Below are 24,576 nucleotides of genomic sequence, written 5' to 3' on the forward strand. Positions count from 1 at the left end.
AAATTGACTACAACCACTGAAGTGTATACTAAAAACAGGTGAATTTTGTGGTATGTAAATTATACCTCGATAAAGCTGTTAAAAACATTACAGGATGAATGCTAGCTCTCTGGCTCTCGGCAGCTTCCCTCCCTGCTTCTCCCACACATTGCAGGGCTCCACATCACTCAGTGTTGGCATCCAAGGCCTTCTCGCTCTATAAGCACTCTCGTGAGGTATCAACTCAGCCAGGCATGTCCCATCTATGACTTCACACCTGGCTTTTCTCTGAGCACCCAGCCTGTGTGCTCAGCTCTCTGCCAGCATCTCCACCACAGGTTCCAAACCCAAACCCAGCGCCCCCACCCTATACCTGCCCCTCCCTGCACCCAGGCCAAATCTGAGATCGTCTGGATCCCGCCTCACAACTCAACTCCATGTCATCAGACTCTGTCCCTCATGGGACCCATCACAAGCTGCCATGCCTCGTCCAGGGAGCCAAAATGGGCACACTACATCCTCTAAGCCTCCTTCACAAAGGGTCAACTGTAAGCCTCACTTTAACAAGGAGGAAGCAAAGCCAGTGTCCAGGTGGTCCAGCTCTGCAACAAGGAGCAAGACCTAAGCCTCACTGTGTACAGCTTCAGACGCGTCAACTTCACACCCAGAGCTACAAACACCTGTGCTATGATGAGACAGAATCAGCAAGATGAACCACACACAGTGTAGGGTCACCCTGGAAGCTGCAGGATACCACAACAGTTTGGGCACAAGAAGGTGTCAGGACTTTTGCACATGCCATTGCTCCCACCCAGAACATCCTCCCAGGATTGGGGCACAGTGTCACCTCCTCATGAGAGCCTCTCCCTGGAAACACAGGCCCAGGCATCCTGCAAGTCACAGTCACTGCAGCCACGCATCACTAGGACCAGACGTTCCCAGAATACGCCAGCGCCTATGGTCAGGATGGCGTTTTTCATGTCTCTCTCTTGATGGACGACAGCTTGGAAGCCTTTGTTCCGATCCTTCTTAAGATGTGAGAATTATGCGTCAGTATGGTAAGGAAAGGAAGCAGTCTGTCCACATGTTAATCTCCCATAATCACCATGCTGAGGGCGGCAGCATGCCAGACACTGTCACCGGTCCTCATTTTCACTGTCGCAGACCCCCAGGGATGTCCTCCCCACTGGTACCCTGTGCATCTGAGCTCCCTGCTCACCATTCCCACTAGACCTAGGATGTTGGCTCTCAGCAGCCTACAGTCGCCCATCAGCTGGCCTGCAGCTGTGTGCACACTACAAATGCAAAAAAGGACTCCGGTTAGTCCTCATAAAACAAAACAACACAGCAATCTGAAAATAACTTCAAACTGTGTCAGATTAGGAAACTCGGTGGATGAGGGAAAGAATAACACCTATTCAAAGACTATGAAATATAAGTGAACTAGAGGACAGTACTGAAATTCATGCAGAATGCACAAGAAACAAAGAGGGAAGCACCATGCCTGGGAGGATGGTCTGGCAGCCACCATAAATCCAAGGGAACTCCAAGAGAAGATGTAGCCGAACTGGCACTGGCCAGCGATTTTCCAGAGCAAAAGTACACCCATGTACCAGGCAGGGTGAATAAAATAAATTCACCTCTAGATTCATTGCTGTGAAGGACTAAATGTCCTAAAAGCTACCACAGAGAAAGAAGACTGATAGTCTGAAAACATGTCAGCAGATTCCTAGACACCAGTCCTAAACAAAGGCAGAGTCTAATCCCCCTTCCTTGACCATGGCTGGCCTTACCAACTCCCTCCTAGCAGATATGATGAGGAAGAAGCGATGCCATAACCACTGAAGCCAGGCTACAAAAGGTGCTGAGGTCCACTGCCCTCTCAGGACACATGCTTTGGCAGCTGAGTAAAGCATCCAGCCACCAAGGTGCCATTCTGGAGAGGCCATAGGGAGATGGCCAGCCCCAGCTGCTCCTCTACCCTGGCTGCTCCTCCAACTCCAGCTGCTCCTCTGCCCCAGCAGCTCCTTCAGGTTCCCAGCTGCTCCTCTACCCTGGCAGCTCCTCCAGGCCTCTGGCTGCTCCCACAGACCGCCGGCTGCTCCTCCATCCCAGCTCCAGGTGAAGTGAGGAGGTCTGGAGATGACCCAGCCCCAGCTTCCACCAGACTGCAGTTGCCCAAGACCCCATGCTCAGCTCCTCCTAAATTTCTGACCCACAGAAACCATGAGAGGTGATAATTCACAATTGTTTTAGGCCCCTAAATTGTGCGGTGATTTGTTATGTAGCAGAAGTAACTCGGGCAATCATCTACAAAGAAATAACGACCAAAGTTGTATCAGATTTCGACACTCACAGAACCCCACTGTAAAAACTCCTGAAGGATTCATTTCGGAAAGAAAAGTGCCTGGAGGGAAACAATGCTAAGCTGAGGAAATAAAAGATATTAGTAAACTCAATTGCTGACCGTTTAAAAAACTTTCTATGCTAAAAGGTGGAACAAGTGTCACTCAACAACAATATAGATGATGTCAGATAGACAGTGAAGGGCCAAGTGAATCAAAAGCAAATGTAGAATATGATCATAAAAGAACAATTCTCAGTTAAAATCACCTGGAGGACTTCAAAAGAATCAGTTTTTAAAAAGCAGCTAGGGGCAGGGTCCAGTATATTTTTAAAGTTCTCAAGGTGATTTTCATGTGCAGCCAGAGTTGAAAAATCACTGACAGAGAAAACAGAAATTAAGGCAAAAAGAATTAATAGGAAATCACAGAAACTAGAAATAGTAAGCCATACATACAACACCATCCCTGACATTTAACTGTGCAGTAAAGAGTTGCTGAGATGATGAAAAATGAGCATGTACCCAGAAGGAAGCATATCCCCCCACACCAGTGCTGTGTTCTCACCTGCATGGAAAATCCCCAGACTGAAATCACTAATGTTGACCAACAGAGACTGAAAACTCTGATGCTTAATCTCCACATCCTCATGTAATCTGCAGCGAAAGACCTCCCATGTAGAAAATTGACCTAAAAAATCTTCAACAGAGCCAGAGCTCCGGTCATGACTGGGCCTGGGCTTGTCCTCCTGCTGCAGAAACTAGAAATTGTACAAGATATGTGGAAGCACTCTTGTCAAATACTGGACAACGGGCAGCACAGGAAAGGAAAACAAAGGAGGTGAGCCCTGCTGTCCCCCAGCTTCTGCACGAAAACACTTTCCAGACCATGGGGCAAGGACGGGGGTCCCAAGCAGACAACTCACTGAGCCAAGAAGAGTCACTGGGTACAACTGATTGTGCCTTAAAAACTGTGAGAAGAAAGAGCAGTGAACTTGAAGACAGAGGAAGAAGCACAGAAAAGACAAACAGGGCTCAGCGACAGGACATCAAGCAGACTAACACACATCACTGGAGCCCCTCCATAAAGTGAGAAGACAGTAAAAATAGTGGAAAGGATAATTGTCAAAACTTTTCCAAATTTCATGAAAACCAAAACCCACAGATGCAAGAAACTCAATGATTACCAAGCAGGAAAAAAATCACATCAAGGCTCATCATTATTAAAACCAGCAAGAAAAAACTCATCAGAAGCCACGGACAATGGAAGAAAATGAATGTCATCTTTAAAATACTAAAGAAAAAGACAAAAAAATCCCCAATCCAAAAAGCTATCAATCTAGAATTCCAAGTCTAGTTAAAATATTCCTAAAAAATGAAGACAAGATGAAGATTTTTTCCTGAGAAACAAAAATGAGAGAATTAGTTCCCAAAAGACTTACACTAAGAGAAATACTAATTTCTTCAAGCAGAAAGAAAATGATACTGGATAAAAACTTGAATATACAAATGTAAAAGAGTACCAGAAATAGCAAATAAGAAAGAAAATAAACTTTTTCCCTCATTTTAAAATTTCTTTATGAGATAACTAACTGCTTATAGGAGGATGATAACACGCATCAGGGGGTTTAGAGCAGATGCAGAAGTCAAGGGACTTCTGTGCCCGATGGCGGAAAGGGAGGGATGCTGTTGGAGGGTCTCTCATTCTATGTGAAGTGGCACACACTCATCATTGTGAACCCTACAACAACCACTGAAAACTATAACAATCAGGTAGAGGAAATAAGCCAATAATGGAGACGACAGTATACTAAAACCTGAATAATTAATCTGAAAGAATGAGGTAAAAGAGGATTAAAAAAAAAGATAAGGCAAATAGAAAGCAAACCATACTGATAATGACATTAAGTGTAATAGTCTTAGGACTCCAATTAAAAGGCAAGAGATTCTCAGTCTGGAGAAAAAAGCAAGACCCAAATACATACTATTAAAGGAAGGTATTATAAACATAATGATAGAGATAGATTAAAAGTTACAGGAGGAAAAACATGCACCACACAAACACCAATCATGAGAAAGCTGAGAGCCTATATACTATCACACAAAGCAGATTTCTGGATGAGAAATATTACCAGAAATAAAGAGGGTCAATTCACTAAGAATAGGTAACAATCCTCAATGTGTATGTGCATCTAACAAAAGAGCTTCAAAATACATGAGCAAAAAAAAGTACAGAGCTGAAAGGGGTAAGAGACAAATTCAAAATTTAGTCTAAGTGTATATATAAGATTGGAACTCTACCAAGCCGCTTAAACTAAGTGACATTTATAAAACACTCTACCCAACAGCAGCTGAATACACATTCTTTTCAATTGCACAGAGACATTCACCAAGACAGACTATATCCTGGGCCATAGAAGAAGTCTCAATACATTTAAAAGTAATAAAATCATACAGACTATGTTCTCTGAACACAAGAGAACTAAATTAGAAACCAGTAATAGAGAGTGAGTTGGAGTACTCCAAATATCTAGAACTTAAACAACATACTGCTGCATAACACACAGGCCAAGAAGAAAGGATAATGGAAATGAGAATATATACTATAGGGGCTGGCCCTGTGGCCAAGTGGTTAAGTTGGCATGCTCTGCTTCGGCAGCCCAGGGTTCACTGGTTCGGATCCTGGGTACAGACCCATGCACCCCTCATCAAGCCATGCTGAGGCGGCATCCTATATGGAAGAACTAGAAGGACCTACAGCTAAGATATATGTACCGGGGCTATGGAGAGAAAAAAAAAAAAAACAGGAAGATTGGTAACAGATGTTAGCTCAGGGCCAATCTTTTAAAAAAAAAAAGAATATATTATATTGAAGGAAAATGAAAATACAATAAATCAAAATTTGCTGTATGCAGCTAAAGCAGTGATTAGAGGTCAATGTATTAAATAAAGTAGGAAAAAAAGAACTAAAATCATTGTCTCAGCTTCCACCTTAAAAACTAGAAAAAAGAACAAAATACCAAAAGTAAGCCACACTCAAAGTAAGCAGAAAGAAATACAGAGCAGAAACTAATGAGATAGAGAACAGAAAAATAGAAGAAATCAATTAAACCCAAAGCTAATTATTTGAAAAGATCAATGAAATTGGCTGAACCTCTAGCAATAATGGCCAGAAAAAAAAGAGAAGACACAAACTAATAAAATATCAGGAATGAAAAAGGGGACATTAGTACAGATTCTACAGATATCAAAAGGATAATAAGGGAATACTACTAGCAAATTTATGCCATTAGAGTTAACAAATTAGAGGAAATTGACAAATTCCTTGAAGAACACAAACTACCAAAGGTCACTCATGAAGAAATAGATAACTTGAATAGCCAATACATCTATTAAGGAAATTGAATTTATAATTAAAAACCTTCTCACAAAGAAAACTCCAGGCCAAGATGGTTTTACTGGTGAACTCTTCTAAACATTCAAGAAAAATAACATTTCTATACAAATTCCTCCACTTCTACTTTCTAGAAGAAGCATTTCTCAACTCATTTTATGAAGCGAATATTATACAGATATCAAAACCAAAGACATTACAAAAAAACTAAATAACAACAGCCCTCATGACCACAGATTTTTAAAATCCTTACAATTTTTAAATTTTTAGCAAATTGAATCCAGCTATAAAGGATAACGCATCACACCCAAGGGGGGGTTATCCCAGGATTGCAAGGTTGGTTTAACATTCAAAAATTAATCAGTGTAATTAACCACATTAACAGACTAAAAAAGAAAAAAACATATGCTCATCAGAGTAGAAGCATAAAGGACATTTAACAAAATCCAGCATTCATTCTTATAAAAACTCAAAGCAAAGTAAGAATAGAAGGAAACAACCTAAACTTGATAACGAATATATATACAAAACCTATAGCTATATATATATTAAATAGTCAAAGACTGGATGCTTCCCCCTGTGATTAATAACAAGGAAAGAAAATCCACTCTCACCACTTTTGTATGACATTTTACCAGAGGTCCTAGGTAGCGCAATAAAGCAAGAAAAAGAAATAAATGGCACTCAGATTGGAAAGGAAGAAATAAAACTATCTTTATTCACAGATGAAATAAGTGTATATATTAAAAAGTTAAATATAAATCTTTAATTAATATTGGGGTAAATTTTAGTATTTAATGAATACTAGGGATAAATTTGGCAAAATATGTACACTGAGTAGTACAGAGTACTGATGAAAGAAATTTAAAAGGATCTAAATTTATGGAGAGTGTACTAGGTTCATGGACTGGCAGGCTCAACAGCTTATGGTGTCACATTTCAACTGGCCCTTCTGTCCAGTCCCACGCCCTTCACTCGCCACACAGACGTTGATCCCGAGAGCACGCTCAGTAAACTTCCTGCAAATCTCCATCTCAGAGTCTACTTCCCAGGAAACCCAACACAGACAGTAATTAATAATTTATACATTTGTAAAGGAAGGAGGGGAGACACAAGTATAGGATATAATGATTACAGTCAAAGGGCAGATACCTAGATAACCAGCAACACGCTGACTTGGACAGTTAAAGTACAACGAGCAGAACTCGATTAACACAGTGAAGGCTAGGGGGGAAACAACCCATAACTCCCTACATGTGCTGCGAAGCTGTTCATTTGAAGAATGATTTCTTTATACAATAGAAAAAATCATATGGAATCACCATTTTTCAACACTTTTTTTTTTACCTACAAAAACTGCAATTCACACAGTTCAACTTTCTATTTCCATTGAGTCCTGTCTCAGTCACCATAAATTATCTTTGGAGCTAATGAATGCTTCCTTTTTGATCATCACCAGCCCTAGGATCTAAGTGTGGAGAGACAAGAGTTATCACTAAATCAAAGTTCAAAGTTCAGGAGTCTAAGTGGAGGACATTTTCCAGAAGATTTTGTGGGGTCTAAACCAAGAAATCAGAGAATTCCAGACAATCTTCTGATGAACGCTCTGGCCTCGGCTCATTCTCTGGCTTAAGTGCTCCACCTGTGGATGGTCACACGTCACCCTACTCCAGCGCCCCCAGTGACGACTCCCCCCACCCCCCACCCCTGGGCACAGAGCTAACCTGCTTCTCTCCCACCTTCCCTGACTGCCCTGGGGCTCCACTTGTTCATGCCCCTCCAACTGCAGGACACCCCAAGGCTCTTTTCCCTCTACACCCAACCCTCTGAACTCCTGGTTCTGTTCCCATAGTTCCCACTATAGCCTCTCTGTAGTTAAGTCCCAAATCTCTGCCTGACCACCTCTAACCCAAATGCCAGGTAGGACTGCCCTGGATGGTGTTCACAATGAAACTCTCCTCCCCAGATCTCTTTCCCAACCACCCCACACACTTGCACTGTGTATCTATTTCTGTCTGCCGTACCACATTGCTCTGCCCCTCCAGGCTCAAAGGTGTGGAATGTTCCCATACCCCTCCTGCTCTCCTAGGTCCCTGCCACTGCCCATTCTACCCACGGTCCTCGGCATTGGCCACCAGCCACCTGCTCCCACAGCCTCATGGCCTGTTGCACACATTCAGGACTGAATTCCTTCTTGCCAGCCTCTGGTTAAATAACAGAAGACTCTCCAAGCTTTCAACCTTCCCTCTCCCAACCCATCTCACTCCCACTGCCAGATTCAAGAATTGCCCAAAAGGCCAGCCAATGTCACCTCACTTTCGTCATGATAAACATTCAATGGTGCTCCCACAATAAAGGGACGCTATTTACACTAGCGTCTTCTGGAACTGCACTGCTCAAAACAGTTTCCACTCACCACTGTGGCTATTTAAATGTAAATTAATTAAGATTAAATAACACTTAACATTCACTCTCAGTGCTAATGGCCAACCAAGCAAGGCTAGTGCTGAGGCTAGTGACAGCACAGCTAGAGAGGGTCCCTGACGTAGCGTCTCAGTCCAGGCCCATTTTCCACTTCTACTCTGTTTCAAGAGAAATAGTTTGCTAATTGTTCCCCAGTTATGCCTCCCACTTGCCAAGCCCCACTCTTACCTGGGTGCTTGTTCCCCACCTGTGGGCTCTCTCCTCTCCTCTCTTTCTAACCAAAACCATTCACCCTTTAAGAAGCAGCGCTTAGTCACCCACCCCAATAGGCCCTGTCACCTCTGAATGGTGTGATACTTATTTCCATCATTTAAATAACTTGGGGGCTAGCCCGGTGGTGTAGTCACTAAGTTCACACATTCTGCTTTGGCAGCCCAGGGTTCACAGATTTAGATCCTGGGCATGGACTTATGCACCGCTCATCAAGCCATGCTATGGCAGCCTCCCACATACAAAATAAAGGAAGATTGCCACAGATAGCTCAGCAACAGTCCTCCTCAAGCAAAAAGAGGAAGATTGGCAACAGATGTTAGCTCAGGGCCAATCTTTCTCACCAAAAAAGAAAGAAAAAAAGAACAAATAACTTTATGTATGGCAGTAGTTGGCATGCCTGATGGATCTCATTAATTCTCCCAGTGTTTATTTTTTCTTTTATGCATTCATTAATTCATTCCAAAAATATTTATTTTACACCTATATGTCAGTATTGTCCTAGGCTCTGGGCAGACGGTGATGAATAACACTGACATAGCCCCTGCCCTACACTCCACAGGACACAGAGAGATAGGGAACAAGTGGAAGTGAGTGTATAAGTACAAATTCTAGTGAGTGCCACAAAAGAATGAAGTTCTCTGAGGAAGGACCTACATTAAATTGGTTGAGCAAAGGCCTCATCACTAGACTGGAATCACTGAAGCCAAGACCTCAAATGGGAGAAAGCACGAGCCAGATGAGCTGGCAGGAGCCTCCAGCCAAGGAAGGCAAGCAGACGCACAGCCAGAGAGAGGACAAGGTGGCTGAGTGCCCTGGGGATGGGAGGCTGCAGAGTGACTGCAGAGTTGCAGGACTCAGAGAAAACACTGAGATTCTTAATTTTGTCCTAAGTACAAAAGCTACCAAAGAGTTTTAAGCAGGGGAGAAACATGATACAATTTAAATTACAAAACCACCACACCGTCTGAGGTGAGCACCACCGATCATTGCACAGTGAAGATGGAGGAAGTAAGATCTGGACCCCAGCGCCCCTTCTACAGCAGACTCTTGATCTCACCCCAGAGGCAGTACCACGTGGGGGTGAAAGCTGGGCTCTGGCCTGTCAGCTCCAGGCCTGCCTGCTGTGTGGTCTCGGGCAAGCTGCTGAGGAGAACAGTGCATGCCACAACCCACTGCACTGGGACCAAGGGCCTGGCTGTGGGCCTCCTCTGGGGCCTACCTCCTCACCACCTCGGCCTGGGCTGCTCCTAGGCTGTTTTCCTATCTACCTCTGGCCCCGTCACAATCCCATCCCTGCCAGGCCTCCACCAGGCATTCCTCATCAATGCTAAGGTGGCGATTCTTCCCTTTCCCATCCGACTCCTGTTCTGAATAACACACATCTCCAGGGTACATTCACTCAGAAGGATAAAGAAGAAAATGAAATAGGTTAGTCTGCGCACCAAGCTTTAAAAAATAAGTTTTAACACGGTTGTGGATTCCAACAAAGACAACACCGCAAATTGTCTTATGTTTTCTTCCAGAAAAGTCTATGTACATATCAGCACACATAAAATCACATATTCTTCTTTTCAATTTAAAAAAGTAGGTCCTACTACATACACGGTGGATTGGTATACTTTCCTTCTTTCACTTCGTATGTTTTGGCCATCTGTGCATATGTCTGTCTATACACACATCTATGTGTGCACGCACATCTACATACACGTACACACGCAGACACAGACACAGCCAGCTCATTCCCTAGAGCACAGTGTCCCATTATGGGAAGTATAATGACTCTCGATGTTTGTGAAACATTGCAATTATACATGGTTCCAAATTGGAACATCAATCTCACTTCAGGCTCTGCATTCAACCAAGCTGCCTGTTTCCAGTTACAGCAGTGCTCAGAGTCACCTTCCCACTCACATATCCATGAGCTCAGGACTTGACAAGCCAGCCTGGAGCCCAGGTCCTGAAGCTCTTCTTGCACCTCTGAGGGACACTGCTGTCCCTGAACAAAGGCTTCAGGGAGCCCCCATTTCCAGACATCACAGTCCAGCCAGGCCATGGGGATCCCTCCCAGCTCTACCTTCAGAATGCACCCAGTCCAAACACGGGGGTCCTGCCACCATCATGCACTCCTGGACCACCAGAGCCCTCTTCACAGACACACACATGCTAATGCACACTTACAGGCACACACAGAGTCACACATACACATGCTCATACACAATCACATGCACACTCCATCTTCCAAGAGTAGGCAGAAAGTTTTCCAAACAGTCCATTGGATGAGGTTGCCCACTGCTCATGCCCCTGTAAGGCCCCAAATTCTTAGACTGAAACCCCACCCTGTCCCTGTCCTCTGAGACCCTGGCTCTCCAGGCCCCACAGTGCTGGCTCCTCCTCACATACCACGTTCCAGCCAGACTAGCACAAACGCAGGCTCCACCAATTACTGTCTGTCCTCAGGTTCTTTATTTCTAAAAGGGGGAATAAGATCTTACTCCATGATGCCCTGGAATCCCCTGGACCCTGCTTAGTTGGCAAAGCAATACCATGGTTAACCCAGTACTCGCTCCCCGCATTCCATGTCCACATCTTGACCTCTGCAGCTAAGCACTCCCACAGGAAAACACTGTGACTGGCCTCCCCTTCCTGCCTGGCCATCTCAAGATCCTTGGTCACCCTTTCACACCTTCTTTGCTCCCCATACCTCCAGCATCTCCTCCCCCATCTTCATTCTCCATGGAGAGCCTGCTTCCTACTCTTCTAAGAAAAGCATCAGGAAAGCATTTCCACAGGCCCATGTGGACCAGCACACAGCTGGCCCTCCTGCCCTCCACTGCATAGTGATCCCACACTCTCCAGTAGGTCTCTCTTCTACATCATTCTTCTCTAAGGGGTTAGTCTCATCAGCACATAAACAGCTGTCACTTCTTGCATCTCAAAAAACATGTGAATAAACAATCTTCGATTGCCCCTTAGCAGCAAACATCCTTGAAAGGGGTGTTTGTACTCATCACCTCCAATTTCTTCTCTCCCATTTTCTCCTAAACTCACTCAAACATGCTTTTGGCTTTCCCCACCCACACACACAAACACCAGAATCTGCTCTTCCATATCACCAACCACCTTGACCCTGAGCCCAATGGCAGTTCCTCATCCTTGTTTCTCTGACCTCGAAGCCTAGGGAACTGAAAACCACTTCTCCCTCCCTGTGATCCACCAGGACCACCCCCTCCCCCATGATCCACCAGGACCACCCCCTCCTCCCCATGATCCACCAGGACCACCCCCTCCTCCCTATGATCCACCAGGACCACCCCCTTCTCCCCATGATCCACCAGGACCACCCCCCTCCTCCCCATGATCCACGAGGATCACCCCCTCCTCGCCATTATGCACAGGTCACTCCTTCCTCCCCATTATCCAGCCCTCCCCCCGGCTCCACCTTCACCTACCCTGCTTCCAGGGCTCCCCAGGCTCAACACCTGCATGGCATCTCCAGGCCTATGATTCCCTCCCAGCAGCTCCTCTCTCCTGACTGTCAGCTCCCCTGATGTCAGACTCTCAAATGCAACACACCCAAACTGAACTCCTGAGCTGCCCGCTGCAATTCCACCAGGAAATCTTAATGGTTAACCTCAAAATATGTCCAGAATCTCAGGGCTGGCCCCATGGCCGAGTGGTTAAGTTCGCGCCCTCCATTGCAGGCAGCCCAGTGTTTCGTTGGTTTGGATCCTGGGCGCGGACATGGCACTGCTCATCAAACCATGCTGAGGCAGCGTCCCACATGCCACAACTAGAAGGACCCACAATGAAGAATATACAACTATGTACCGGGGGGCTTTGGGGAGAAAAAGGAAAAAAATAAAATCTTTAAAAAAAAAATACCTTTTAAATTTTGAACATTTGTTCCAGTAGAAAAAACAAAAAATTTTTAAAAGACTCATTAGCAATGAAAAACCTGAAAATGAAATTAAGAAAACAATTTCATTTATAACAACATGAAAAAAGAATGAAGTATTCAGTAATAAATTTAACAAAATAAGTGCAAGACTTGTACAATAAAAACTACAAAACATAATTGAACGAAATTAAAGAAGACCTAGTGATAAGATATCCCATGTTCATGGAATATTCATCTTAACATTGGTAAGATGGCAAAATGCTCCAAACTGATCTATAGATTCAACAGATCCCTATCAAAATTCAGCCTGCTGTTACTGCAGAAATTGACAGACTAAAAAACGAATTCATATGGAAATTCAAGGAACCCAGAAAAGCCAAAATAATCTTGAAAAAGAAGAACACAGTGGAGGACTCACAGTTTCTAACTTGAAAACTTACTACAAAACTACAGTAATCACGATGGGGTGGTACTGGAATAAGTACAGACACAGAGACCAATGGAACAGAGTTGACAGTTGAGAAACAAACCCTCAAATTTACAGTCAAGTGATTTTCAACAAGGATGCCAAGATGATTCAATGTGGAAATAATGAATTGTCTTTTCAACAAATGGTCCTACGATAGCTGGATATCCACATGCGAACGAATGAAGTTGGACCCCTACCTCATACCATATACAAAAATTAACTCAAACTGGATCAGAAACCCAAAAGTATAGATCAACAATATATAAAGCAAAGAATAAAGATGGAAACGTATGTGTAAGAGCCAAAACCATAGAACTCTTAGAAGACAACGTAGGAGTAAATATTCATCACCTTGGATTGGGTATTGGTTTCTTAGCTACAACACCAAAGCACAAACACCAAAAGAAAAAATAAATTGGAATTCATGGAAATTTAAAACTTTTGTGTTGAGAATAATACCATCAAGAAAGTGAAAAGACAATCCACAGAATCAGGGAGAACACATTTGCAAATCATGCATCTGACCAGGGACTTGTATCCAGAATATATAAAGAACACTTATAACACAGTAATAAAAAGATAAATAACCCAATTGAAACATGAGCAAAGGATCTGAATAGACACTTCTCCAAAGATGACATATAAATGGCCAAAAAGCACATGAAAAGATACCCAACATCATCAGCCATCAAGGAAATGCAAATCAAAACCACAATATACCACTTCACACTCACTAGGATGGCTGTAATAAAAAAGACAGACAATAACAAGTGTCAGAGAGGATGTGGAAGAATTGGAAACTTTATACACGAGAGGCAAGAATGTAAAATGGTGCAACTACTTTGGCATTTCCTCAAAAATAAACAAAGAGTTACCATAAGACCCAGCAACTCCACTCCTAGGTATATACCCCAAAGAAACGAAAACATGTGCAAACAGTTGTTCATGAATACGTACACTTATTCACAAACACGTACAAATGGCAGCATTATTCGTAACAGCCAAAAAGTGAAAACTCAAACATCCATCAACAGATGAATGGATAAACAAAATGTGGCATAGTCGTGCAGTGGAATATTATTCAGCAATAAAAAGAGTGGAATTCTGATATGTGCCGATATAACAACACACTGACAAACAGGACAGCAGCACCTGAGACCAGGTTCCTGTGCCACTGGCTCATGACTCCCTCTCCCATCACCCTCCACATCCAACCCATCAAGCCCCATCGACCTGACACCTCTGCTGACCCATCAGCCTTTGCCCCATCTTCTCTCACCTGACCATGTTTCTATACTTTTCGTTTCCTCCAATTCACTCCTGACACAACAGCCAGGGCAAGGCTTCAAAAAGATGAGCCGTTTGAGTCAGCCCTTTGACAGCTCCCGTGGTCAGCAAGGTCTGGTTGGCGACCTGCCTTGCCCCATCTCCTACCCTGCCCTGGGATCCTGCCCCATGGGCCCTGCTGCCCCAGGACTGCCACGTCAGCTGATCTGCCTCCCCACTTTCCATCCGATCCTGAGGCCTCAGACTCAGTCTCACTCCCAGGGAGGGCTTTCCCTGACCTATCATCTAAAAGAGGTACCCTAGGTTTGCTCTCACAGCCCCATCCCCATCACTCAGCAGACACACCACAGTTGGCAACTGTGTGTCTGCTCCCAGCACTGGACTCCGAGCTTCAGGAGGCAGGGGTCTCACTTTGCATTAGCAGACCCTAGCACTGGAGACACTGATCATTCAGCTGCCTCATGCTCAGGAGAAAGTATGCAGAGTCACCAAGAAGCAGGGCAGCCAAGCTTCCCTGAATAATCATTGGGGCCCTCCACATACCAAGCACATGCCAACTCCAGTGTGCAAATTCCTAACGTCAGTACTCTTTAAGGACTACACAGTTAATGTGAAATGACACCTGTGTTATGTGTCTTGTCCTCCATGAGGGCCACCACACTGGGCTCAGAGGGGCAACTGATGGAGCCCCTGTCCCACAGCTAGCTATGCAGAGTCGCCAACAGGCAGCAGTCTAGGCTCTTGCAAATAATTTATCTTCATCATTTAAAATACATTAGAATGGATCGAGGGTGTATAACACCTTCATGTAAGTTCTGATGTGTTCCGGAAAGGAAGTGAATGAGTAAAGCCTGCACTAAAAGAGACTCTTGTAAAACCCTTTCCTGGGCTTACCAGCAGCCTGTCCACAGCAGGTGGGACTTGAGATGAAGGGTGCTACCCTGTCAGAGGCAGTCCAAGCTCTCAGCTTTGCAAACATGCGTTCTCACCCTCTTGTTGACCTCCTGCTCTGCCCATCCCTGCCTCACTGGACGCCCTAGCCACAAAGTGCTGCTGAAGGCTCCCCACACACCTGCTGTTTCCTGCCCCATGCTACCACTTCCACCTGCGGTGCACTGTTTCTTTGCTTGGTTAACACCCTTGAAGACTTGGTCACAGATACCCCTCCTTTCTAGATGAGACACTTCCTCCTCCAGAAAGCCTACCTAAACTCCACATCCCCCAGGCTAGGCTAGCAGCTGCTCTAGGCATCTCCCCAAGACCCCACACACACCTCCACAGCTGCTGTCCATGTGAGGTTATCACAATCCACTCCCGTGTGTCCCTCACCAGGGGCCTGGTCTGTCCCATCTCAGGGCACCTGACTGGCACGTGGCTGGCACATAGCAGGCGACAGGAGAAACAGTAGTGGGATGAATGTGGACAGGCCCGCCAAATACAGAACCAGACATGAAGTCCTGCCAAACCAACAGAGAAGGGCTCTACTCCTGAGCGATGCCAGTCCTGGGCCCCACGGCCTCAGGAAGGAAGGCTGGCATTGTTCCTAGACAGCTATCTGTAGCTTCCACACATCCCTGAAAATGGGGGGTCTCTGGGACCCACAGCATTACTACTCCCTCCCAGCTTCTAGGAACCAGAGGCCACTTCTTGGGCTTCTCAGAGTCAGAAGAAGTAGAATCCTAAGAGCATGGCTGAATTCTAAATACAAAATAAAGGGCCAACACCATCGCAATTAAATAGAAAATATCTAGAGTCTAGAAGCTGCTTCACCTTTATTAGTGACACACATAATCTGACGCACAAATAATGAGACTGCAGGCTGGGGAAATTCATACTGCATACGCTTCACCACAATCCTAACTGCTAGGAAGAACAAGCTGGCCACCACAGAAATCCCAGAAAATGGCTGAAAGGACTATAACAGAAAACCACCCACAGAGTCATAAGGGACAATATTCCTGTAAAGCTCAACCATGGAGGAAGCAACAGCCACTCTGTCAGTGCTGGGGCCTCTAGGAGCTTCAAGAAAGGACCAAGAAGAGAAGCATAACAGACAAAGGAGTGCAGCCAAAAGGGAAAACAGGCTCAAATACCGGGGGCCAAAAGAGGGACTCTCATGCCTGAACACCAGCACCCTCGCTGCCAGCAAGGGCTTCAAGCTGGGGTGACAGTTCTGTTTGTGCCTCAATTCTGTTCATACTGCAGCTGACTACACTGAGGGTTGTCTAGTCTTGGACCAGTCTGCAAGAGGACAGAAAACATGACCATTGACTCCTTGGCCTCTTGCTGTTGAAACTCATTTTTAAAAACCACATATACATATAACACTCAGTAACATACAGAATCCTCTGAAACTCAGTCACGCCTCAGCCTCACAACACCCTGGAAAACAAACAGCACAGATTACCGTCTCATCCACAGATGAGAGCCGAGGCTCAGATATTAAGCGATTTATCTGTGATCAATCGCACAAGTCAGGGATTGAGTCAAAGTTTAACTCAAGTCTTCTGCACCAGGACCAGTTTACATCAGCTACACCGAGCATCTCAGAAACTGATCAGGGATGCATCACCTCGTTCCCTGCTGCTCCTGGACTTCTCACCACAACCCAGGACAGCATCAACACCAAGGCCCTCTGTGGGCCCCCACCTTGGAATGCTCCCTTCTGAAAAATCCTAGTCACTCTGGTTTTTAACAGCTTCATTGAGATATAATTCACAGACCATACAATTCACCCATTTAAACTGTACAAATTTAGCATATTTTTAGTATGTTCGCAGACATGCACAGCCTTTACAGTCAATTTTAGGATATTTTTATTACTCAAAAAGAAACCCATACCCCTTAGCTGTCATACCCCAGCCCCTGGCAACCACTAATCTACTGTCGATATGGATTTGCCTATTCTGGACATTTCATATAAACGAAACCATACAATATATGGACTTTTGTGTCGGGCTTCTTTCACTCAGCATAATGTCTCAAGGTGCACCCACATCATTACATGAATCAGTACTTCATTTCTTTTTATTGCCTGATAATATTCCATTTTACGAATACATAACATTTTGTTTATCCATTCACCTGCTGATGGACACTTGGGTTGTTTCCACTTTCTGGCTCTTGTGAATAATTGCTGCTGTGACCATTCATGCACAAGTTTTTGTGTGGATATGTTTTCCTAGTCACTCTTACCTATAAGAACACATGAAAAGTAAGCCAATTTCCAATTGAGAGACTCATTTAATCTGACCACGCTACATTATTTAAAATATAAATGCGTGCTGGCCTGGTGGCATAGAGGTTAAGTTCGCACACTTCACTTCAGATCTTAGGTGCAGATATGGCACCATTTGGCAAGCCATGCTGTGGTAGGCGTCCCACATATAAAGTAGAGGGAGATGGGCACGGATATTAGCTCAGGGCCAGTCCTCCTCAGCAAAAAGAGGAGGATTATTAAAAAAAAAAAAGGGAGGATTGGCAGATGTTAGCTCAGGACTAATCTTCCTCAAAAAAAAAAAAAAAGCCATGCCATGGCAGGTGTCCCACATATAAAACAGAGGAAGATGGGCACAGATGTTAGCTCAGGGCCATTCTTTGGCAGATATTAGCTCAAGGCTAATCTTCCTCATAAAAAAAAAATACATAGATAGATAGATAGGGGCTAGCCAGTGGCGTAGTGGTTAAGTTTGCGCACTCTGCTTCAGTGGCCTGGGGTTTGCAGGTTTGGATCCCGGGTGCAGACCAAGCACCACTTGTCGAGCCACGCTGTGGCAGCATCCCACATAAAATAGAGGAAGACTGGCATAAATGTTAGCTCAGCAACAATCTCCCTCAAGCAAAAAGAGGAAGATTGGCAACAGATGTTAGCCTAGGGCCAATCTTCCTCACACACAAAAAAATACAGATAGATAGATAATTAGGAAAAATAAATGACCAAAGGAAGTACAGAGTTAAAGACTTTAAGAAACAAAAGCAAAACCTGATCTAACAGAATAAATAGTGATGAAAGAAACAGGTGCTATTTCTAGGGATGGGTCCTACAAGCAGTCTGCACATTTGCAAAATGCTGTACCTGCAGCCTTATTTGTAACTGCACAAAATATGATATTCACCAGTAGCAGCTGGTTAGATAAATTATAGCACCTCCATATGGCCAAAAATGATGCAGTCATGAAAAAGAATGAATTGGAAAATGTACTGATATGGAATGACTTCCCAAACATATTTAGTTAAAAAAGGCAAGGTTCAGAAACTTTCACAGAAAGGGATAGGAAAAAAGAATATATACTCACACCTTTGCCTGCATAGTTACAAAGCCTCTCTAGAAGGAGATACAGCAGGTGCCTCCAGGGGACCAGGTTCCTACCAGCAGAAAGAAGGAGGCGACACTGTGCACCCTGTACTTTCAAACAGGAATATATTATCTGTTCAAAAAAATTTTTAAAGCTTTTCAGGAAGCAAAAATAAAGAGAATCTATGAGAAGGAAAAAAATGTATATTTAGGAAAGCCAGAGATGAGCGGCCCTGAGCAGCTGGAAGCAGCCACATGGGGAAATGAAGCAAGGAATTGCTCTGCCACCGTGTCAATCCTTCTCTGGGGCAGCTCCTGATCAAATCCACCCACCTTTATTCTGATGTTGATACGCAAAGAAAATGCTGCCATGAGATATTAAGAACACAAATGTGTCTGTTGCCCTCAGACCTCTCAGCCAGAGAGGAGACAACTCATCGTTGTGCAGTGACCAATGGAGCAGCTCAGAATGCCATGGGGCACAGAAAGAGAACTTGCTGGGCTAAGGGAGAGATCAGGACAGGGTCCTGCTGGGCAGCCCCCAGTGAGGGTCAAAGGAGCTGAATGGGCCACCTGAGCTTTGTCTGTTTTGATGAGAAGAGGCAACACGGCGGGGGTGGGGGTAGGAGGCCTGGTAGCACTTGGCTGGTGTCACTAGAGAGCACAGGGAGCCAGGGAGGAATGCAGGGCAGGGGAGCAACCAGCAGGACACACTCTAGGCCTGCTCCTTAGCCTGGTATACTGGCCGTGAGGCCATCCTGTGCGCCACAGGATGTTGAACAGCATCCCTGGCCTCCAAATTTTCTTTTTTCTTTTTTTTTTTTTTATATTTTTATTTTAAAAATTTATTTGCAGTAGAATAAACATTACCTAAAATTTACCATCTTAACCATTTTTAAGTGTATAGTTCAGTGGCATTAAGTACATCCACATTGTTATTCATACATCACCACCAACCATTCACAGAACTCTTTCCATCTTGCGGAACTGAAACTCTGCACCCATTAAACACTGACTCCCCGTTCGGCCCTCCCCCAGCCCCTGGCAACCACCATTCTGCTTTCTGTCTCTTAAGAATTTGACGATTCTAGGGACCCCCATAAGTGGAATCATACAGTATTTGTCCTTTTATGACTGGCTTGTTTCACTTAGCATAATGTCTTCAAGGTTTGTCCATGTTGTTGCAGGTGTCAGAATTTCTGGAAGGGAGGCTGTTGGGTTGGGCGGGAGGAGTGCCTGGCCTCCAAATTTTCAATGCCAATAGCACCCCCTCCGAGTTGGGACAACCAAAAATGTCTCCAGAAAAATCACCCCTGGGTGAGAACCACTGCCCTGCACACATCACCTGAGCAGCTATGTGTAAGACAGAAGGGAGGAAGCCCATCCAGGAGGCGTGGCCATAATGCAGAAGGGATACGGCACAGGCCCTGCTTGACCAGTGGCCCTGGTGACAGAGGAAAGATGGATTTGGCCACTACTTAGGAGGTATAATGAGCAGAACCTGGAGCAACAGGATGTGGTAGTAGAGGGTGAACCCAGGACGCCAACCTTCCAAGTAGCAACTGAGCAAATGATGGTCCCAAAGTTAAATGTTCTTAAACCATTTTATCAGGACTTCCCCTGTTCACAGCCCTGAAGTGGCTTCCTATTAACCACAGAACTAAAATCTAAAGGCTTTAACCTGAATTCAAAGACCTTCACAATATAATCCTTATTTCCTCTTATTCCTTACACGATCTTCTAATCCCACAAACCACACATAATCCACCTTCTTGCCTTTGTTCCCAAAACCCCAAACACTTTCTGTGTGTGGTGCTGCAATGCCCTCACTCTTTTCCCCCACTCACCTCCTGCTAAGTAGGTTTCAGCTCAAAGACCACCAAATCCTTGAAGCTTTCTGTCACACTGTAGTCCCCTGCAATCATTTCCCTTCTGAATTTCAAGAGCAAACTTTTTCTGTAAATGGGTCAGAGAGTAAATAGTTTAGGCCTTGTAGGCCATATAGTCTCTGTTGCAACTAGTCAATTCTGCCAAAGCAGCCACAGATCATACAAAAGTGAACAAGGGTGGCTGTGTTTCAATAAAACTTTATTTACAAAAACACGCAGGGGACCTGGTCTGGAGCACTGTTCAGCCCTTAATCTTAGAAGGGTTCACAGCCTTAGCAGACTTTCTCCTTTTCAAGCTCCATGAAAGAACAGTGTGCCACATGCCTGTAGTACTACAATCTATGCACAACTAATTGAGCACAGATTAGATGTTCAATCTAAAAAGTAGTGAATTAATGATACTCGGGAAACATTTATATAGAATACTGAAAAAATATTCCTAATGCTGAATATTATGTTTTCCCACAAAATTCCAGACTTCAAAGAAAAGCAGGGAAAAGCCACACCAAATGTTAAACCAAGAAAAATTCCACCCAATGGAGCATAATAGTGGCCAATAAGTTCTTTTCACAACACACATACTGTGTCAAAGACCAATATGAGTTTATGAGTTTACTGACAAGCTTATGAATGGGGTGTGTGTGTGTGCAACTTCATGTTATCAGAACTCTCGGACATATGATGATAAAATTCATTTATATCACCATCCCAGCAAAATGCTGGTCCCAGGAAGTCTGAGACCTGAGCACAGCAGAAGCAGGAGTGAGCCAGGACTGCAAACCCAAGCGAGGAGGTCTATCTCACAGGGTGGAACAGCACACTGTTTCACTGTGGTCAGAGGTTGGGAGTCAGGGTCAGACAAGACCTCCGGGAGCAGGGCAGAGCTGCTAAATAATGTCAGGGGCAAGTCCCAGAGGCAAACAGAAGGCACAGTGAGGCAGGTACAGGAGGCAGCAGAGACAACCAATAACTGACTTTACCTGGGAGAGTGAGCAAGGTAACAGGAGAAGGGACCTGGAGGCAGGCAGACAACCAAGTTCAGCTCTACCAGAAGATGACTCCCAGGCCCAGGGCTGCACACACGGCTGCGCACGGAGGCTGTGCCTCTGAGACAGGACACCCACAAAGGCCAATGGCAAATGACCAAATGACCATGGGTCAGGGAACAGGCACAGCAAAGGGGTTTTGCTAGTAAAACTAGCTATCTTAATATGAGAACCCTATGTGGACACTGTTTTCAAAAGCACCAAAGAACCAGGGAGAAGCCTAACAAGACACTGTATTTGCTGTTATGAAATTGTTCAAGGACAGCCCATCCCAGCACACACGCAGGAGAGAATCCCCGGATGGACATTTTTAAATCTATCTTTAGATATTTTGAAGTTTGCTCACAGAAGCTGTTTTGTTACCATTTGTTCTGAACATTAAACGCTCTCACCTTAAATCCCACAAATGCCAAAAGACTCTACTTAAAGTGGAAGTGGAAGGGTTTCCTCCTAGTCTCAGCACCACGCAGGCAAGGAGACACGATGTAGTTACCTAGGGTAAGTCTATGTCTGAGAGAGTCATCTCCTTGGGAAACATGGGGAATTTTTCCACTTTGTTCTGAAGCAAGTTAAGTCTTATTTCTTCGAAGAGCTTAGCAAGATAGAATGTTACAGCACTGGTAATTCCAAGTTCTCACTTTCTGTAGCTCATGTCTTCACTGTCACTTTAAGTTTGTTAATAAATTATCCTTTCTATTACAAGGATAACACTGTGAAGAGAAACATAACGATTCAAACAGAGAATTACCCAAGAGCTACTCTAAATCTCATTTCTGTCAACAACAATCCTACCTACCCAAGGGCAATAAGTACTACAGTGTTCTAGAGTGGCTCATTAGCAGCTTTCTTTTTCCAAAAATATTTTTTAAAACTGTTCTATATAATAATTTATCTAAATCCATTAGATTTGTTCCTCATTTACCTTTATAAAGACTTATTTCTCAAAATATGATTCCAGTTTGCTTGTGTAAGAAAAGGGAGCCACAGACTTCAAGTTAATGTAAACTAAGACTGTGATGCTAGGGGACAAATGAAGAACCAATGACCAGCAAATGCACTCTGCAAACCAGATCTTGGCAGTGATGACAACTACTAACTTTTGTGAATATTTACAATGTACCAGGCACAAAGTGTTTTACAGTCTTAATTCACTGAGTCCTCACAACCACCCTAGAAAGCCAATATTATTAGTGTTCCCATTTTACAGATGAGGAACCGAAGGCACACAACACAAAGCCAGTAAACAGAAGAGTCACAACTCAAAGGCACGCAGTCTGGCTCCAGAACCCGCCCTCTCCTCCACTCTGTTTTCCAGCCTCTTGGCAATATAGCTGACTAGACAAAGTGCAGGCAGAGAGACCGCCTGGCCTCTGTTCATTCTCCGAGCAAGCGTTTGAGGATCATCAAGGAGGTACCTAGGACGCTTTATGGAATGAGTATCCTTGCTTTACAGTCACACCTCCTATCAAATCTCCTTCCCCTCCCCCAATGAGGAGAAAACACACCTTGCTCATTGTGAAAGGGGAGCCGCTCACCGGGAACCACCTGCTGTTTACAGAGGCACCCAGGACGCACAGGGTTCAATTCCCCTCACTGGCTTCAAAGACAAATCTCCTATTGTCTGCACCAGGGGAGGAACACCAAGCCTTGCAACCGTAGGTTTCTGTAGAGGTCACTGGAGGTTTGGTTAAACCCTACAACACCGAAGCGGGGGTGGGGGTGGGGGGCGCCGCATTTTCGCTGCTGACGGCTGCGCAGCGCCCACAGCAGCTGCTGGTGGGAGCAGCATGTAACACACTCACAGCTGCCGCGGCCTCGCAGCCGGCTGCATGTTTTAAAATAAAAGACGTCCTGACCCCCAAGATGCACAGCCTGCCTCGCTCGCAGTCCTCGGCACGGAACACTCTGCCTCCACCCGCTCCACTCCAGCAAGCGGGAAGCAACTGAGGGAATTCCAGCTCCAGGAGGGAAGGGGCCGACCGCCCTAGCCCACCTTGCTGCAGAGGCCAGGTCCGCGGGGCCCGGCCACCACGGCCCGCACCCGGAGACCCGCGTCCCGACTCCCCGCACCTCGGACAAAGCCCGGTCCGGCCCGGCCCCGCATCGCCCGCAACGGGCCGCCGGCTCCCACCCCGCTCCGACTGCGCCGGGGAACCGCGCCGACGCCCCGCACTCAGGCCCTGCACTCCACTCACGCCCACCCTCGCGCCGGGCACACCCACCCTCAGGCCGGGCACGCTCACACTCACGCCCACCCTCGGACGGGGCACACTCACACTCACGCCCACCCTTGGGCTGGGCGCTCTCACACTGACGCCCACTCCCGGGCCGGGCCCCCACACCCACCTCACACCCTGCCCCCGCGCGGCCTTGGCCCCTTGCGCCCGGCGGCCCCGCCCAGCCCGGGCCCCGCACCCACATCCCCTCCCCTACCCGGACCGCCGCGGTCCCGCCAGTCCCCTCGGTCGCCGAGGGCCGGGATCCTCGCGAGCCCGGGCTGGGGGCCTCCGCGAGGCCGGGCGGGGACCGCAGCGCCGGCCTCTCCGCCATCTTCCCGGCCCGCGCCGCCCACCGCCCGCGCTCTCACCGGCCGGCTGCGCGCGGGCCGCGCCACCACAGCCCTTCATCCCGGCCCGCGCGCCGCGCCTGAGCTGCCCGCGGCTCTCCCGCTGCCGCCGCCCGCTTGGTCCGCGTCCTCCGCCGCCGCCGCCGCCGCCACCGGCCCAGCGCGCCGCGGCCGCGCGTCCTCCCGTCACCAGCGCAACCCCCCGCCTCCGGCCCCGCCCCCGCGCCGCCCTGCGCTCGCCGCCAGGAGGCGCCGCTGTCAGCCCCGTGCGCGTGCGCAGGCGCGCGCGGCATGCCGGGAGCCGGAGTCCCACCGGGGGGCGTGCGGCACGCCGGGAGCGTGGAGCGCGGTCGGTCTGGCTCCGCCCACAGGCCGGCGTAGAGGGTCCGCGCGGTCTCCGCGAACGCCGGGCCGGCGAAGGGGGGGCGCCTCCTTCCCAGGTCTTTCGGGCTGGGGGTGGGGCACGCCGGGCGGGGAGCCGCCTGCCCAGGTCACCCCGGTCTTGAGGCTGGTCGAGGGGGCGCCCCCGCCCCAGGTGAACCCCGCAGCCCTCCTTGGACCGCGTGGTTCGCACCTGGCCCTTTCCTATTTGCTCTCTCCTGAGATTCTTCCATCTCTGGTGCGTGCAGTTAACATTTCATACGTTTCCCGTGTGGATCTGGTGTAATTTTACCTCCTCAAACCGTATTGGACTTCTTCAATCTGAGATTTCACTT

At 46.4% G+C, this 24,576-nt stretch overlaps 1 protein-coding gene across 7 annotated transcripts in view; it reads right to left on the bottom strand.

Annotated features, from left to right (window-relative positions):
- ARHGAP39 (Rho GTPase activating protein 39) overlaps positions 1 to 24,021 on the bottom strand; it is a 124,766-nt gene extending 100,745 nt beyond the window's left edge. For 3 of the 7 annotated variants that reach the window (XM_044780878.2, XM_044780883.2, XM_044780885.2), the window contains exon 1: positions 23,882 to 24,021. The gene's annotated coding sequence lies outside the window, so the exon portion shown is untranslated. Of the gene's footprint in view, positions 1 to 8,366; positions 8,471 to 14,959; positions 15,076 to 23,727; positions 23,861 to 23,881 lie in introns of those variants that run through there. The other 4 variants (XM_070481911.1, XM_070481914.1, XM_044780881.2 and 1 more) reach the window with 3 other exon arrangements.
- Between the last annotated feature and the right edge of the window lie 555 nt (positions 24,022 to 24,576).

The sequence above is a fragment of the Equus asinus genome, chromosome 12 (genome assembly GCF_041296235.1).
Source record: "Equus asinus isolate D_3611 breed Donkey chromosome 12, EquAss-T2T_v2, whole genome shotgun sequence".
NCBI classification, from domain to species: domain Eukaryota; kingdom Metazoa; phylum Chordata; class Mammalia; order Perissodactyla; family Equidae; genus Equus; species Equus asinus.